At 45.0% G+C, this 15,376-nt stretch overlaps 1 protein-coding gene across 7 annotated transcripts in view; it reads right to left on the reverse strand.

The window, feature by feature from the left end:
* GPR141 (G protein-coupled receptor 141) overlaps positions 1-15,376 on the reverse strand; it is a 169,145-nt gene that overhangs the window by 86,001 nt on the left and 67,768 nt on the right. For 2 of the 7 annotated variants that reach the window (XR_012508117.1, XR_012508116.1), the window contains one exon: positions 10,428-10,528. The exons of the other annotated variants lie outside the window; for them this stretch is intronic. The gene's annotated coding sequence lies outside the window, so the exon portion shown is untranslated. Of the gene's footprint in view, positions 1-10,427; positions 10,529-15,376 lie in introns of those variants that run through there. 7 annotated transcript variants of the gene reach the window in all.

The following is a 15,376-nucleotide window of genomic DNA, read 5'->3' on the forward strand; positions in this document are numbered from 1 at the left end:
GTGTTAGACACAGACTCTTTCTGTTGGAGCTCGTGGTCTTGGGGGAAGACAGACGAAATCGCACTAACGAGTGTATAATTACAAGCCAAGGTGAGTGTCCCGGAGACAAGGAGCATATGGTCACAGGAGCTTCTCTTGGGTGAGATAGTCAAGTGGCTCACCTTCCAAATCTCTAAACTGTGGTCTCCGGCAAGTCTGTGAAATTCCTGCCCTGCCTATGACCACGCTGAAACATTTTCCCTGCCAAATGCTTGAGGAGAAAAACTTGATAGACCTGAACTGGCCTGAATTTTAAAATTCAGTTAAAAAGTCTTCTGCTTTACTGTTGACACTGCAGCATATCTTATTTTCAGGTGTGAAATGAGAAATTTCATCTGGGTGGCTGCCCACCTACCAAGGCTTCATTTAGAATGTGTGGTCCAAAGTGTTTGACTGTCTGCAGCAAAGAAGGGCTTGGAACAAGCACCAGGGTTAAATCCACTGTGACAACAGCCAGGCAATGTGGTAGCATCTGGCAGCATGCATGGTGTTGCCTGGACAACAATGTCTTGCTTCACCATTGCTCACAAATAAACTCCCTTCGTACCCCCATACACACACCCCCCCCCCTCACATCAAATGCGTACACTTAATTAGAAACATTAGGTAAAGAATGATAAAGCAAGATGCTTGAGTCCATCCAGAACAACTTAAAGCCAGGGAAGGAACTGAATGAGTAGAAAGAAAAATTGGCCTTTTGGCAAATACACAGGTCAAGGCAGACTTTGTACCTGGGTATAATGGATTGGGTTCAAGGTTAAGTGAGTTCCTGTTAGGTGCTTGATGACTTCGCGTGGTGTAAGTATCATCTTACAAAACTGTAGAAGAACAACTCAGAAAGTTACGTCTGTTAGCAGAGAAGGGAGGAGCAGAGGGAGGGAGGGACAGCCCAGTCCTCAGGTGGGTTCATTTCTCTTTGAATGCTCAGAGTTTTGGATTTGAATCCAAGTCTCTGACCTCAAAGCTCTGCATTTTCTAAAGTGTAAGCATACAACAAAATCCTCATTTCTAAAAGTCAGCCCTCCACATAAACTCAGTCCATGCTGATTTCAGAAAGTAGAGGAAATTTTAGTGGTTCCCCGTGAAACGATGAAAACACTTAAACTCCCAGAAAGGCTTTCACAGCCTCCCACCAAACAGCTCCCGACTATTGGTCTGATCTTATTTTCCACTTCCAGGAACAGTGCTAGACCAGCACTTCATGGTGTCAGCTGTCTCCCTCCAGATACTCCTCTCCCACCACCAGAGTCCTTTGAGTTCTTCATGTCCCTGCTCCTACCATCTCACCCTCTGCAGGAGGGCTCCCAATTCCCTTCCAGATTCTTGTCACTCTCTCTGGACTTCTGTCATCTGTCTCAAGTCTGAGGTCATCTTCAGCCACCTGTACATCTCCCCACAGACCCAGCACAATACAGGGCATGTAACTGGCTTCCAATAAATATTGATTGCATTGACTTTAAAGGCGATGGGTCTGTAACTTTATTTGCAGCTAACCTTAATAATTTCTGGAAGTTTCTCCTGGAAGATGGGAAAATCACATTTCCTTGGTCTAACATGAAATTCAAAGGCAGAAAACCCAGCATGGCTGTCTTGTAAGTGGCCCCTGTTACTCCTGGTGCCTGATTAAGAACTTGCCTGCCCAACCAGGTTATGTGTGTATGTTAGACCCAACTGGAAGGATGAAATGATGCTGGACAGAAAAAGTCCCACTGATTTTGCTTCATGCATCTCAGCTCAGCGGCTGTGCCTGGGTGCCAGCCGCACCCAGTGAAATAGTAACCAGAGTCCTGAGTGTTTTGAGAGGAGCTGTGGACTTGAGGGGCATCTGTTTCAAAGGCTCCAGTGGTTGCTCTGGGAGATGTACTTGCTGAGATGCCATTTGAAATTCCAATTTCTTAACAAACTGGCTGAAACCACAGCTCCAGCAGACTCCAGGGGGCTGTCTGCACTGCCCTCAGGTTCACGGCTAGCAGGTCTGCTCTGCAGGACTCTAGAAATGCAGTGCCTGTGTCTTCCTTAAATCCTTAATTGGCTCTGAGGAGATTCCATCCTCCTGAGAAGGCCACAGGGAGATAGGGAGCAGTGGTAAAAAAAAAAAAAAAAGCATCCTGACTATTGAAATGATACTCATTTATTCCATAAGCACTTACACCCAAATGAAAACAAACATAAAATTACAAAGCAGTTTATGTCCTTTTCCTTATTTAATATTGCCAACATTGTTCTTCACAGCCGCATGCTGCCTTCCTTCAAAAGGTCCCAATGCACTTCTCAGATGTCATGTGGACACAGACATCCCTGACAAAAGAGCAGAGACTGCTAAGTGGCGTATCCTGCCCTTGCCTCAGCAGCCTTCTCCAAGCTCAGCATTTGAACATGAGAATGGAAAAAAACAGTAAAGAGAGGAGGTAGGTTGGATAGACAGACAGAGATAAAGGTCAGACAGAGAGAGCCAGGAAGAAAGACGGAGGAGAGACAGACACAGGCAAAGGCTATGTTGAAGATAGCCTTCACCCAAGCCAGTGCCAGGGCTGCCCTGGGCTAAATGGTTGTCCAAGACCTTTTTTTCCCTCCCAAGCACCACTCCCTCTGCTCTCCTGCCACACTTCCCCCACCCACATCAGCCCGCTAAGACTCTAGTATCCCCAAGTCAGACCCAGCCTGGCATGGCAGTGATACAGAGATGCTTTTATAGAGTAACAGAGTAAGAAACAGGTTCAAGGAAAGAGAACATGAGAAAACAGACATGAGGAGAAGGAAGAAGAGAGAGAGAGAGGTGCTGTGATCAGGGAGAATATCTCTGGGAAACGATTTTCACTTACAAAGTAATAAGCCTGCTGGGAGGGGGCACGGGAGGGGTGGAGGGTTATCTCCCGCCTTCGCCTCACCTCCACTGGGGCCAGGCTGGCTGAGAAGTGGAGGAGGGGCCTTTCCCCATCCACTGCTTTGTAGCTCAGTTGCCAACCACCGGTGATCTCCAAGGTCCCCGACTTGCAGGGCTGACTCCTCCTTTTAATATTTAAGTGACTATGACTTATATTTAGGAAACATACACTTAAGTCTAGAGAGTTCAACTGTCATGCTGTCTTACAATTTATAAGCCAATGGCTTCACAAAAAAATACATAATAAAAATCAAAAACATACGTAGAAAAAGAAATAAAACAAATGTGGCTAAATGTTAATTCTTGGCTCTATATGGTGGGCATAAGGAAGTCAGAGTGCTATTCTCGCAACATTTCAGGATGTTGCAACTTTTCGTTTATAAAAGGTTGAAACATTTTTTTTTAAAAAATAGTAAAAAGCAAGAAAAGATTGCACCGAGATCCTTGCCCTTGCCCAGTGGGTGGGAAATCAACGCCCTTCCACACTGCTCCCAGGCGCTGCTCGCTCTGATTCCCTGCACTTGCTGAGTCTTCTCTTCAGCCTCTCCTCACGTTTGCTTGGGCTCCCTGCTCTGCACCCCACATGGACCAAACAGGGAATACAGCCTCTTCTTCCTTGATCCCCACAAAACTCGTGACACAAGGCAGTGTGTACAACCACTTCGACCAAGACCCCGGGGCAGTGGTTGGGGGCGGGGCTTATGTTACAGAGCATCAAAGGATGTAACAGAAAATGAAATATTTTAAAATCCAACTTACAAATACTGTTTTCCTATATGGTTTTAAAATGAACAATGCAGTTTAACATCCTACTCTTGAAGTAATATTTCCAATAAAGTAAGACAACTGAAGGGTGGCCGCAGCTGTTTCTAGGAGTCTCCTAGCCAGTGCCACCACCGGGAGGACCGGCTTAAGGTTTTCCTGCTGGTCTTCTCTCCTCTTCAAGTCCCAGCCTCCCATCACACCGCTCAGCTGGTTCTCCTTCCTCCTCCACCCCTCCCTCTCTCTGGTCACAAAAACTGAATTCAACTCAATTTCTCATGCAAAACCACTCAGCTCTCTCTCTATTCTGTCCCCTGCTTCCAAACTCTGTGTCGATCTGAGTGGTAGGAGGGACCACTGCACTCAATACAGCCACAGCTCTATTAATTCATTTGGTTAAGCAAAAAAAATCATTTGCCCCCTGAGAGCAATTATGCTAGCAGAGGGCAGAAGCATCAATGCCATGTTTATTTAAACAGCCATTAGAAAATTTTTGCTACTCTGAACTGTGGCTTCACCAAAGATCCCTATTTAAAATGTGGCAAACCCTCAATTGCAGTTTGTATGGGAACTTTGTGAAGCCTGCCACAGAAAGGCAGCTCTATTTAAAATGAGCTAGAAGAATGCTGCTGTCATCATATCTTCCTGGGTCACTAGCCTGGGAGAGGACAACTGAAACAATGTAAAGACGTCTCCTGCCACCCACCTCTTCCCAGCCTGATGATCGGCCAAGTATCACTGGTATTCTTGGCTCAGCCCCCTACTGACAGCTCTATTCAGCCTCTTCAATTCTGTTCAGATTTTATTGACTGGATCTCAGCTCCTTCCGGGGGCCTTACTTTGTTTTTCCTGTGCCAGGGTCCCAGACCTGTTCTGGACCAATGCTGTTTCCAGAAAATCGGCTTTCCGTGCATGTCCTCCTACAGTTTAACCTGTTTGGTTTCCTAAGAGCAGGATTCAATGACCTCTGCCCTCATATTATTTTTGCCAGTCCCAGCTTTCATGGGCCACATGAAAACCCTGAGGAACATCTTCCCTTCCTTGTCATTTCTTCCTCTAATATCCCAACTCCCACAAGATATTTCTTCCTGGAGGCTTATTCCAGTTCTCCACTTTGAGGGAAGTCAGTGCACACTCTGCCTGGAACTTTGGATAATCAGAAAGAGCCATGGATAGATAATCAACAAGTTTCTACTGAATAGCACAGGGAAGTATATTCAATATATTATAGTAATGTGTAATGAAAAAGAACATGAAAACAAATATATGTATGTATATGTATGACTGAAACATTATGCTGTACACCAGAAATTGATACAACATTGTAAACTGACTATACTTCAATTAAAAAAAGAAAAGAAAAAGAACCATGAAAACATTACTGGTCTAAGACCAACCAAAGGCCTCCTTGTTCTGAGCAAGACCACGTTGGAGTTTTTTGCTTGCATTAAAATGGAGGCTTCAGCATGATAAGAAATAGAAACATGTTCAAAGGTCTCACTCTCCCATCCTCTATTAAATGAAGTTCCAGGTAATATTTAAATAGCACCTGCACTCCTGGATAAAGGAGGGCTTTTTCAGCTGCAAACCCGCAAGAGGCCCCAATCAGTGGCTGATGGCTCCACAGCAGCCAAAACTCTGAGTAATCCAGGGCAGGGTAGCCATCTCTACCCTCTCGCTATTTCACTCAGGTTAAACGGTACGATTATAAGTTATCTTACCAGATTTGAGACAGTATGGGATAAATGTCATCCTGCTTTTGGTAGAATCATAAAAGCAAGTAAGCATGATGTCCAAACAAATAGACTTTTAGGCTAGAGTTTGCAAAAGTTACATGTTCTTTGTTGTAATTGTAATTGCCCTAAAAGAGAGGCATTTAGATCTTCTTGTTCCTTTCCTAAAAATCTACAACTGATAGGCAAAGCCTGTTAATCCTATCTGCTTTCCATAATTGGAAAACATTATCTGATGGACTCAGGGGTCTCCTGTAACAACTGCATGCCAGCAAGTGGTACTGTTCTAAGAACATCTGCCTTCCTTGAGGACCCTGCACCCTGGTCCTCTTCCAGGTGCACGCCTGTTCTCTGCCTCAGCGACTAGCCTGGGGTTACCAGTGTCTTCATCCTGGGCAATCAAAGTGCTTCCCATGGAATTGTGTAACTTGAGCTCAGGAGAGACAGCTCTCTCTGCTCTGGAGATGGTTGGGAAATGAGGGTACAGAGCCATCAGCTGCTCCCCGGTCTACTGCCTGTCCCAAGGCCATCTGCTGGAGGAGAGAAGGAACTCGACACAAACTAGAGAGGCAGACGTGAGTAACACCCAGGGCGACGGAGGTTCCAGTGTCAGAAGTCCTGTGAACAGCGCTGGGTACAGCCCTCCTGAGGTTCTGCTTTTAGGTTGTGGTTTTTTTTTTCCTGATGTTGGTTTTGACTTTTTGAATGACCCTAATCCCTCCAAGAAATTTTCTTTATGCTTAAGATGAATCTAATTGGTTTTCTAATACCTAGAACTCAAAGAATCCTAACTAGCAAATGGCCCATAATTAATTTACCTTGATAACTGGTGTAATTACCATGTGCTAGGGATTGTGCGAGGCCTTGAGGAAATGCGCATACGTAAGACGGCCTTCTCCTTCACAGGACTCACAGTCCAGTGGAGGACGCAGCTGCACAGTTCCCCTTCTCTGAGTTCCTGGATTTACCACCCTGGGCGCCAATGACCCTTTCTGTGGGTACTCAGCACAGTCTCCCCACAGGAGCAGCAACAGCCCCCTTTCCTCTTTATATTCCTATTATCCACTGCAATCATAAAGACCCTCGGACTATTTGTAATGGGAATAAGTGAGATGCAGTGATAGTAACAACAATGCTGCTTTATGGTTTTCAAAGCCCTTTCAGATCAATTATCTTAAATGCCAAGAATATCCAGTCCATGGGGTCTTTATAGTAGAAAGTTGATGTTTATCAGGCATCACAGCCGAATAAAAACATCCTGTAAGACCTTCAGCTTCCTTCCCTTTTTCCCTTTTCTTATCTAATCTTAATCTGGTTTTCTAAGGAGGCTTTCTTACTGGGAAAATAATGAGCTAGTGGCTGGGAGAAGGAGAAGAAGGTTGATAAACGTAGCTGGATAATATGGCTGCATTTCTGGAAATTAAAATCAATTGGTTTCTGTAGAAGATAAATCTCAGGGCCTCAGGTGCCTAACAACCTGATTCTCCAGTGGTGACCTGCGAAACAAAGCCCAGGATCTGCAAAGTTGAGACCCCAACACCTCATTCCCTCTTTTCTTTAACAAGCTTCACTGCGTGCCAGTTATGTACCAAGCATGATGGTAATTGGTGTGACTGTCCCCACCGTCAGGAGTTTACAGTTTACCGTAGTGGTTCTCAGAGTGGCTTGTACCCTGGAGCCACCAGGAGAGATGATAAACATAAATCTTACCCCCAGAGACTGTCATTTCATTGGTCTGGGGTATGATCTGGATATCTGGAGTTTTAAACTATCCCCAGGTCATTCTAAATGTGCAGCCAAGGCTGAGAACCTCTGGCCTAGGGCGAAAGAAAGATGAATAAGCTGAGTGTTACAGAAGAGGTTTAAACATACGATTCAATGGGACCCCGCGAGGCCCTCTCCACCCAGGCTTAGAAGACCCTGAGGGGCTTCCCTGAGGAGGCAGCTGAGATGTAAGGGACCATGAGGACTGGCCAGGTGATGATGTTGGGAAATTGGGAGAAGAAGAGTATTCCGAGCAAAAAGAACAGTAAATGTCATAAGAAAGTGCCCTGAAAAGAGAGACCCTAGTGTGCTGGAGAACAGAAAATGGCCTTGCAGAAAAAAGGAAAGTCAGAAAGTGATAAAAAAAAAACTGAGCTTGAAGAGGAGAGCAAAGATCAAAACACAAAAATGGAAGTTTTGAGATGTAATTCGAAAGGCAATGGGGACACACGACAAGGTGTGCAGCAGGAGAAGGAAAGGACCCGCTCTTTGGGGCCTCACCCGTCATGTGGTTCTGATGGCCACACCTGTAAATAGGACCAGCCTGGTAGCAGCATGGTTAATGTGGATTTGTAATTGTGTTAATGATTTATCCTTTCTTTTTAAAATCTGGTCTATACCTAGTCATTGTACACGATACATTCACAGGCTTCTTTTTCTCCCCAGGAGATCGAAGCAGCTGCATCATCTCATTAACCTTCTCTCGGCACCCCCAGAGGAGATGGCAGGTAAATGGTATTATATCAGGGAAAATTTTAAACACTTAAAGTTTAAAAGACTTGCCAAAAACTTCATGCGATAAGCTGAGGAAATGCCAAGTTCTGGGTCTGCTTTTTCCTCTGATTCTTAGGCTCTGATTTATCTGTGAGATGACATTGTGGAGCAAGAGGAGCAGGTCAGCTTGGAGCGTTTCTGCTGAGCAGGGCGGCACTAAGCTTCGAGCTAACCTGCACCGAGAAAAAAAAAAATCCGAAGGGAACAAAATTGCTTTTTGCTCAGAGAAACTCTTCCAATTTCAGTTCCAGGGGAAATAGTTAATTCATGAACAGAGCCGTGAGAGAAATGAATGCACTGGTTCCCAGAGGAAAAGTGATCTGGCCAACTTGCCAACTGCTAATACAAATCTTAGGCTATTTTACATTTGCCCTCGTGAGGGGAAAGCTGGATATTGCTTATCTAAAGCGAAAACAGTTTGGATTGCGTTTGACCTGGTAGATTTTTGCTAACTCAGCCACCACACAGTGAGGTTGGCCCATTTTATTTGATTTTGAATCAGTCAACTGTGTTTTCCAACAAGCTGCCAGCTCTTGAAGGCCCCACATCTGATTTTCTGCTGCTCTTGCCTGAAGTTCCCTCTCAGTCTGATCACCTTAAAAAGACGGTTCAAGTTTACCTTTCAGTTTCAGCTCTGAGCTCAGCCCATTGCCTGGGTTCAGACAAAGAAGTCAGAGTATGGGTTAGACCAGCGCTTCTCAAACTGTAATGTTTGTGCTCCCAGGTCACCTGGGGATCTTGGGAGCATGTAGACCCCACATTCTGCATTCCTGACAAGCTCCCAGGTGGTGCCGGTGCTGCAGGTCCAGGAGCCACACCTTCTCTGCCTGTTCGGAAGCTCTGAGATCTCTCCTCGCAAAAGCATCTTCCCCATCAGCCTGCTTCAGTTTCTGTTAGCAGAGCATGTGAGTCTTGAAGGCCTTTTGCCCTTCCAGAGTCTCCTTTTTAAAATACTTTCCCTGGAGGATTAATATTTGATGCACTGTCTCAGCTAAGAGCATCAGGGATTCGTTTTCAACTGGTTGAAATCCAAACCAAATGGATGAGTCAAGACTGTGGATATTAAAAGGACAAAAGCAGCAGGAACAAAGAAAGGGACTCATTGATGACACATTTTCCCCCAATTAAAGGGAAACTAACAAACAAAGCCAAGCCACTCTTTCTGCCTTCAGAGGAGTTTCAAACCAAAGGAGGTTACCTAGAACACACTGGAGAGTCATAATCTTGGAGCTAAATCCTGCTCCGCCCTAGGATTGGGATTGGGGGCAAACTGTAACCTTCTGCAGTTGTTTCCTAATGTGTGGCATGGAAATGACAAGACCTACCCCATCCACCCCAAGCTATTGTGAGAGTTAAATGAGATATTTAATCTCAGCTATTGCTAAGCACCTGGTATGGCAGCCCTAACAGTCACTCAAAATATAATCAAAATGTAACAAACAATGCCAATGAAGTTTGCAAATTCAGATCAGCAGAAGAACTCAAGAAAGACTTCAGGAATTCAGTGAGCTCCAGTTTGGGGACACACAAAGGGAATACAATTTATCATATAATTTGTCCTTTCATATCATGTATTCCACGTCAGCTCTCAGCCTTCAGTGACGTCTTCCTTGACTCCTTCTGTCAGTGATTGGTCCTATCTCATTTACTCATAGACTTTCCTTCTAGGGAAATGTCATTCAAGAAGGAAAAGTCTCAGCAATTATTACCAGTTCTTCTTGGTATACCTACTTAATTAGAAGACAACAGTGGAAATAATTACTTCACTTGTCATTTACTAACTGACATTGGGCGAATAAATTTTCCCACCTTTGGTTTCCTGCTCTGTCGAGTGGGAGCAAGAACAGCCGTCCCAGAGAGCTGGTGTGCAGTTGGCATGGAGTATTGCTCATGGCCCGTCAGTCACTGAAAACTGCAGTCCCCTTCTACTTCAGTCCCCTCATCCATGCCCCTTCATCTCATCTGTCAAATGGACAAACCCCTTAGGAGCAAATGGACCAAGTTAAGGGTTGAGTCTAACCTTATTTCTTCATTTCTTCCCCCAACCTCGAAATGTTCGTCCCATTCTCTTAACTCTTGCCCAAGCTGATGCTGCCAACTTTCCCCCCACGTTGTAGCAGCCCAAAGAACTACTGGAGAAGCTGAGTTGAATATGATGTTTTAGGGCAGTTCTTTTCTAACAATAGGTCTAAACAGGGCCAACTCAAATTTCTAAGGAGGTCAGCATCTCAGCCACTCAGCCTCAAGATGGGAACTGCTCACACAGATGGAGGTGTCAGAGACAATGCTCTGGGACACGGTGAGGTCTCGAGAGGGGCTCCCCTCCTCCCTAGAACTCAAATGGCCCCAAGCCAAGAATCAGAGGCAAAATTGGCAACATACGCTTTGTTTCTCGACAAATGATGTTCAATTTAGGCCGTGATGATTTTTCTGAAATACCATTTAATATAAATTTTGCTTTATATGGGCTAGCAGATGGGGCCTGAATGTTGCAGAGCAGAATGGCTGTGCAGTATGTTATAAGTCATGTTGATAGGGCGACAGTCTCCATGTGTCTGTGTGGGGGAGGGAGCTGTTAGAAAAATAAAAGGAAAATCAGGTCAACACCTAGGAGTTTTGAAGGTGAAAAAAAATCATAATTTGAGAAACCAAGGATTGTTAATCTGATTTTTTTTTTTTTTGAGATGGGAAATGAAGTGCTGAAATATTGCTTGGGTAGAGCACCGCTTTTTATCAATTCTCACATCCTCTCTGAGTCTCAGTTTCCTCATCCAGAAAATGAGGCTTGTTTGGGGTCAGAGGTCGCCGAGAGATTTCCCTTCATGTTCTGACTCAAACCCGTGGCCGTGGCTGCTATGAGGATTGCCCTAAGAAGTCTGAGGCTTCAGCTGGACTGGTGTCACCATAGGTGATTATTACTTCAGGGTAGAGCCAGTTACAGTTGTGCTGAACTTGAACCCAAGTGAATTAGATCATCTCTGAAGTCCTTTGCATTCTCAATAGTTATTGAGCCTAATGTGCCCGTCAGGGGATGAAGGGAACAGGCAGAGGAGGAGCTATAGAAGATTAGATGGGGAGGCTACAGAGAAGAGCCACCCAGGAGTGTAGCTTTGGCTAAAAGACATGTTGGAGTTTGGTTTGCCTTGCCACTAAACATCACCCACAAATCCAAACCCAAGCAATACGTGTGACACAGACCAACTTTTTTTTTAAATCAACAAAGATATAGGTCCTCTCTTGGCCCCTATAATGAGTTAAATCATGGTCCCTGAAAGATTTGTCCATTTCTTTGTGCCCAGAACCTGTGAATGTTATTTTTAAAAAAGGGTCTTTGCAGAAGTAATTAAGTTAAAGATCTTGAGATGAGATCATCCTGGATTACTCTGGTGGGTCTTAAATCCAATGACAACTGTCCTTATAAGATACAGGAGACATAACACGTGAAGAGGAGAAGGGACTGTCGCCACTGAGGCAGAGACTGGAGTGATGCAGGGCAATGAGGCCAAAGAGGGCTGACAGCCAGCAGCAGCTGGAAGAGGCAAGAAAGGATTTTCCCCTGGCCTCAGAACTGAAAAAATAAATGCCTGTTGTAAGTCACTAAGTTTCAGGTCATTTTTTAAAGCAGACTATGGGACTGACAGTAGTCACAGAATGGCTCAGGCTGAGCAGGGGAAGAGTCAGGGTCGCGGCTTTCTGCAGAGGACATGGACCCAGATCCCTACTATTCCTTCCCGTTTCCTCTGCCCTTCAGACTCTCTCCCTGACACAGGATCACTTGCAGCCCAAGCAAGGAGCCCCTGCCTGGATCCCTCTGGGACTCCACTCACCTCACCACCCTGGCCCTCAGATGGCCTTATCCAGGCCAACCCCCAGGCTCCCTGTGACCTCGGTCAAGTACTATAGTCTGACTCAGCTACCAGCTTAATCATTCATCGTAATTCTAGTTGCACAGAATGCTCCTGCCTTGCTGGAGAACGTGCTCTCAAGCTAGACTCCCTCCCCTTTATGACCCAGATGATGGCTTATGACTGCATGTGCAAATACTGCCGGAAGTCGCTCAGCATCTGGCAGCTGAGGAATGGAGCAAAAGAGGAACTCAAATGCGAGCTCGCTCCCTGTAACAGGATTTAGTAAGGAAACGTCCCTCTCCAACTTGCAATAAATAATGGGCAAAGGGACCATTTCTGAAATTTCAGCTTGATGACTTCAGAATTTCAATCTACAGGAACAGCAATTCACAGTGAAAACAAGTGAGCCAAACCATGAATTTCTTTTGATGTTACTGCCCCTGCCTTCCCTTTTTCTAATGGTGTATCTTGCTTGCACATACTGAGGAAATCTGAATTTCACCATATAGCTACCCCTCCCCTGAAACTTTACCACTCTACCTCTATGTCTCATTGCATTCTACAGCCACTCCCTCAGCCTCTCCAGGAAATACAGAGCCAGCCGTCCCGTGAGCTCTGCCTCCCCACCCCGGCCCCAGCTTGTGGCAAGGGACTAATGTGGCTCAAATCTTTCATTTTATGATGAGCTGTGGTGAGGGAAACCCAGGCCACAGATTCTACTTACTGTGTGTTACTCTAATACCATATATTATCATAGTCTACCATTTATCCTCTGTGTGACATAGAGCATTTATTTAAAGTCTGGGAAACACTGGCTTCTCGTCTCTGGGGAAGGAATAATAATAGTTTCCTTGCATGATTACAGTGAGAATCAGCATACCTAGTCCAGGGCCTGGCACATCTAAAGTCCTCAGGAAACACTCGCTACTGTGATTCCCATTGCTACTATTGTGACTGTTGTCATGACTACCTTCCCCCAAAGGTACATAATCCCCTACCTCCCCCGCCACCATTTCTGCTTGCCTCCATGTTGGCTCATGTAATTGCTGAGGGAGGGATGAAAACCATCGAGGAAATGGAAGCAAGAATTTCCTGCTGGATCAGAAGGGGTCTGAGCCATTCCAGGACTAGGAGATGCATCTGTTTATCAACCTCTTTGATTAACTCTCGTATTCTGTACACAGTCTTCATTAGACACTTTTGCTTCAGAAATGACAGCAGCCTAACTAGCCCTTGGTTTTTGTCTCCAAAACCACAACCTGCATATGAAATCTTCATCACCCCCAGGAAACCGTCTTGCTGTGTGAATGATAAATAGCCCGTTGCAGACAGCCCCGGCTGCCCGGACCCCTCCCCACGATAGCACTGCCAGCTGCATTTGGCCAAGCACACAGGGCAGGGCTTCTGTTTCTGTCCCTGCCAGCCTGGTATTTGCCTACCAAAAACCCCAGCCTCATCCTCTTGGGGCGCTGGCTCTCTGCAGCCCTTTAAAATGTGCTACCTCCCAGGGCAGCCCCCTCCCTCTCAGCCTCAACTCTGACTCCTCCCCCCCACCCACTGTCCTTACCTCTCCATTTAGCAATGCTCTTCTGTGCCCGTACATACCTGGCCCTTGGCCAAAATGCAGGTGATTAATATTGCCTCTGACCTCCTTAGGCAAACTTCCACCTTCCTGATTCTTCCCACCAATCTACTCCAGCTCTATTATAAGTGGGAGCCAGGCCCTGGGAAGTGTGCCTGGTCAGCTGGGCAATGCTCCAAATTCCCCCTGCAGTCTCACGACCCCAGTCAAAGGCCTTTCTTTCCACCAGAAAGTCAGCCTCTAAGAAGTTTATCTGATGGATTCGGTCACATTGCCATGTAAATGACTGATGAGAAAGCAAAGGCCCTCCCTTTGGGACTGGTAACCTAACAGAGTGAGTGTTGCAGGCTTGGGTTTCCTTAGGGTCCTCTGTTGGCCAAAACACTGAAAAGTTTTCACCCTACTCAAAATGAGTTATTTCAGTGAAAGCCACTCAGTGCATTAGTTTGCTAGGGTTGCCATAATGAAGTCTCACAAAGTGGGTGGCTTAAACAATAGAAATGTATGTCTCATTGTTCTGGAGGCTAGAAGTCTGAAATCAAGGAGTCAGCAGGGCTGCTGCCTTCTGAGGACTGTAAGGGACAATCTGTTCCATGCCTCTCCCCCAGCGTCTGCTGGTCACAGGCATTCATCAGCTTGTAGATGGCATTCCCCCTGTGTCTTCACACCATGTTCCTTCTGTGCATTCCTCCTGTCTGCACATTCATATTTCCCCATTTTATAAGGACACCAGTCATATTGGGTTAGGGACCACCCAATGACCTCATCTTAATTTGATCATCTGCAAAGACTCTATTTCCAAATAATGTCACGTTCACAGGTCCCAGGGGTCTGGGACTCCAACATCTTTTGGAATGACATAGTTCAACCCATAACACTTAGGTACAGCATATCCTTATTTATGTCAAGGATGCTTTCCTGAAAATCTCATATAATTTAAAGCTTTCATAATTAATATTTCTAAAGGGAAAACAATAGTTGTGGGCAAAATGGAGGGGCAATTATCTCAAAATGTATTTATCATGTTGTTCTTTAATATTTCTTTTCTTTTTTCGGTATCCTCTCTAATATTTTCCTTCACTAAGTTTATTGCCCAGCCTAACTCAGTGGTCATCTGGCTTGCATAATGGCATTTTATGTAATTTTCACTGCAAAGGTACTGATTTTTCAGACTTGATTTTCAGCACTTGCACAAGCAATATGACAATGACATCTTGGATGATATTGTTACGCGATACAAAAAGTTTTAAATGTTTAAGTAGCAATCAACATTAAAATAACAGCACAAAAGGGGCCAAAAGCCCTTGCAGAGATTCTGGTGCATACATGTGAGGGTGATCCACAGCCTGCTGACAAAGGAAGCAAGGTATTTCCATTAATTGAGGCTAAAGTGACATCGTCACCTGGCGATAGTGTGAACACAGTATGCAATTCATACAGGCCCCCTGCTTTGATATCGTGTGAATTTGTTTTTAATTTGAGGAATTCATAGCCTTTTTTCAAATTTAGGTAAGCAATCGAGACTTTGTTATTAATTCCAGATCACGTTATTTCAAATTCACATAGTTTGAATTTGCATTAAATGCCACTGGACTGTGTAATAAGCATCTTTCCTTCAGTAGGAAGAATTGTAGATCGGAACTATCCAGAGGAAACAAGGCAGATGGAAGCTACATGCCTAGTTACAGAGCTCAGCTTTGTGTAGATCAGGAAGAAGTGGGTTTAGACACGTCTCACGGTCTTTAAATTACTTATTCCCTGGTCCCTTCTGCCTAGCTCTGAAGTCTACTAACAAAAGAAATATAACCTTTGGTATATGTTCTTTTGTCCTCTCCACCTCCAGCCACCAAAATAAGCCTATCACCTCTTGGTATAAATGCTAAGCTCCTACAGCAAAATGACCTAAAGGTGACATGAGGCAGTAAGCACTCAGTGGTGTCTTGCTGCGGTGGCCTCAGATCAGGGGTCCTGAGACTTGCCTTTTAGGGCT

The sequence above is a fragment of the Camelus bactrianus genome, chromosome 7, assembly GCF_048773025.1.
Source record: "Camelus bactrianus isolate YW-2024 breed Bactrian camel chromosome 7, ASM4877302v1, whole genome shotgun sequence".
NCBI classification, from domain to species: domain Eukaryota; kingdom Metazoa; phylum Chordata; class Mammalia; order Artiodactyla; family Camelidae; genus Camelus; species Camelus bactrianus.